The sequence below is a fragment of the Meleagris gallopavo genome, chromosome 3 (assembly GCF_000146605.3).
Source record: "Meleagris gallopavo isolate NT-WF06-2002-E0010 breed Aviagen turkey brand Nicholas breeding stock chromosome 3, Turkey_5.1, whole genome shotgun sequence".
NCBI classification, from domain to species: Eukaryota; Metazoa; Chordata; class Aves; order Galliformes; family Phasianidae; genus Meleagris; species Meleagris gallopavo.
The window spans coordinates 30,277,726-30,281,049 of NC_015013.2; the positions used below are offsets into that span (position 1 = coordinate 30,277,726).

The window sequence follows — 3,324 nt, forward strand, 5'->3', positions numbered from 1 at the left end:
CCCTTTTTCAATAAGAACTGAGATGTATAAATGTTCCTAGCTTTGCATTTCTTCAATTCAGGTTAACTTGGCATGCGTGCGTGATCAAGTCCTCATCCATTCAGTAAGTTGTATATGGAAATCAAAGACAGTGAAAACATCTGGAAATCCTGGGTAACACAAGACAGAAAAACACAGTGCAGGCACTGTGATGTCAGTACATATGTCAGTAGGGTTTACTAGCCTGAGATGATTCTCTCTCAGATCTAGACAAGCCAGGCTTGTCTGCGCCACAGACTAATTCGCCTCTCTGGTTTCTAGCAAGATCTTCAGCTTATACACAGTAGTAGAAGAGACCCTTAGCTAACATGCCAACCAGACAGCCTACCAAAGAGAATGAAGAGCTCCCTTTAGTGCTTGTAGGCAAGAAATTCTGGTAACTGAACAATTAACCTGGATAGTAACTAAAATTTGGGGGGACTTCTACATGGCTAAAGATGAATATATAGGTTTTTTGCTTTTTTTTCCCTATTTCAAAAAATAATTCATTATTTGGACAGCGTTTACCAGAAATCAGTCTCTGTCTTTAATTAAAATTTAACAAAGTACACTCCTCATGATGGTTGGCTGTACTTCCCTAAACAGTCTCATTATCTTTCCTAATGAAGTAAACAGCACAGCTACAATTTTCAGGAACAACTGAATATTTTTGTTTTTACCACTAAGCATGTATTCATGTTCGTTTCCTAGGTTGGAACTAATGTCTGCATCAGGAAAACAACACAGCTTTCCTGTAATAAGGTTAGTAATGCCTGTGATTAATTACTTTCAGTTCTTAATGACTTTCAGCATGAGGTTTCTTTTCCTCTTGCTTCCCTGCTTGAAACATTTGAATTTTTTTCTTGTTCATTTTATGTCAAAAATCACCAGTTTGGTTCTTAATTAAAGCATTCAGTTGTTAAGCCAAATTTGTTCCTTGCTAAGGTGGGACAGGAGACTGCTGGCCTGTTACTACATCATTATATTCTTTCCATCTCACACCTTTTAAGGAAGAACTCCCTCATTGCAGACCTTCATACTAGGAGATTTTTGTACTAGGGGTGGTTTTCTCATTTTATCACTTGCTCATTTAGTTATTCCAAGTGCATGGTCTAATCTGCTACCTGACACATCTCAATCCTCTATTCAAATCACTTCAAAAAGGATTCTAAGCAGACTATTCAATTAGCATGACATGAATGAAAAATAAAAATGAAAGTTTTGTGATCTAGTTATATTCCATGACTACCTTCATTGTATTATCTTCAGTTCTGATTTCATCAGCAAATCTGTATTAAATCATTCTGGCCAAAAATATTCTTTGTTGCTATCATCCCTCCATTAGCTGAATATGTAAAAATAAAAAGCAAGGTATCTGATTGTTCATCAGACAAGAAGCTGCCCAAGACAAGAAGCAGCACAGCCATTTGTGAGAAATGACGATGACACAGGGAAGGGGACTCCACATCGATCAGTGTTTATGAGACAAATGAGAGTTAATTCCTCACTTTTCACTGTACTGGCTCTTTTAAATCACCACAAATGAATTGCTCAATAGTCTCTGTCCTACCCCATGACTTAAGAGTCACTGCCTGGCTTCTAGCTACCCTTAAGAATGCAAGTGACTGAAACACTGTTTGCCAAAATTCAAACAGATGGGCATCATCTCACAAATTATTTCCTTTTTGCAATCAGCAGCCTCAGAAGATGTAGCACACAGACACTCTGACCTGCTTATCACACAGACAGCTGACTTTCATCTTTCAAGGAGGTTATGATGATCTACCAGATTACACTCTGGCATCAAACTGGAATGTGAAGCTTCACATCTACATGGCTTCTAGCAACATGGGGTTGCAGTGGGATCACTAGGAAGAATAAAAGCATGCAGAAATAAAAAAGGAGAACTTTCTCCCAGGACTAACTGAATTTCTTACAAATATTAATCTATCATTAGAAGATATAAAAGTGAATACTCAAAACAAAAGCAGAAACAAGAGAAAAATTCCATTAAATGCGTTGGTTCTTTAGAGAACAGGCCCAGTGAAGAAATATACATGAAACGAGGGAAAACTCATTAAATGCCTGAGACAGGAGAGTTGTCAAGTCTGCTATGTTTCTGAGATTTCGTGTACAAGGTGGAAAAAACCTCAGTTAAAATGAAGTACTGCCAGGGCCTTTCGCCAAATACAACAAACAGTGAAGGCAACAGTGGGAAAATCACTCCTCAACAACAGGATATGTGCAGAATGTCCAGGGCATGATACCAAAAAAGCTATATGTGACCAGGAAAACCGCAGGAAGTAAAACAATCTACCTTGCTAGATGGTGTTAAATGTCAGCCTTGACAGAAAGTGAGGGAGAATGGTTATCACTTAAGGACATGAGAAATCGCCTGACTGGCTTTCTCCCAGTACAGGGACCCTACATTGCCTAGGGACACTACCTAGCCTAGTGAGTTTCTTCATTTTTGACACTAGTAATTCACAGCAAGCTGGCTGAAATGCTGCTTAAGGCATTGCAAAGATTAAGATTAGAGGGATCCAGTACATATGCCAAGTCCAAATCACCAGTGCTTTTTCTAGACCATGGGGGGGAGCACTGAAGGTAGTGAGAAAGTACAAATGTAGAACATTACTTTGCTGAGATGATAGCAGTAGCATGATAAACTTATTTCTTCATTTGTTTATTTAAAACACTTATTTGGATGCCTTATGTTTGGACAAAAAAAAAAAAAACCAAGTTACATCACAAAAGTCAGAGGAAAGAAAAAATAATTTGAAAACTTTGTCATTCATGAGAAAAATCAATTGAGATTAACTACACGTTTCTCTCAGAATACGTTCTCTCCATGTTTCTGTCAATACAGAAATGTGCACCATCACATCCAACAGCCATACACTGACTGGGACAATTCACCATCAGTTTGGGGATACAACAGTGTTTAATATACATTCAAGTCATTTTTTGCTAGACAGTTTTCTGTTCACTTGAGTTTTGAACCCCAAAATGCTACTTAGAAGACAAGAATGGCAAAATAGTTTTCAAAAGTTCCTGCTGAATATGGGAAGTAATTTTGGCAGGGAGAGGGGGAGAAGTAGCGCATTCAACGCATGCAGAGCTCAGTTTCTGCAATGACTTTGAGAAATCACAGCCCAGACAAAACCTTGCTCAGAATAATCCTTGTTTTCCCTCACAGTAAGGTTTTGTGATTTCTACGTTACTGACATCCTGAAGTCAGTAAGGCTTTCAGAGATGAGCTGTTAATGTGTTAGTATGTAGGCTACTTCTGTATCCGCTAAAAGA

General features: G+C 38.3%; 1 long non-coding RNA gene across 1 annotated transcript; it reads left to right on the forward strand.

Annotated features, from left to right (window-relative positions):
• The first annotated feature begins 200 nt into the window (after positions 1–200).
• LOC109366679 lies at positions 201–1,955 on the forward strand. Its single transcript, XR_002113175.2, has 3 exons — positions 201–415; positions 730–780; positions 1,717–1,955. It is a non-coding gene; the product is annotated as an uncharacterized LOC109366679 (long non-coding RNA).
• Positions 1,956–3,324: the final 1,369 nt, after the last annotated feature.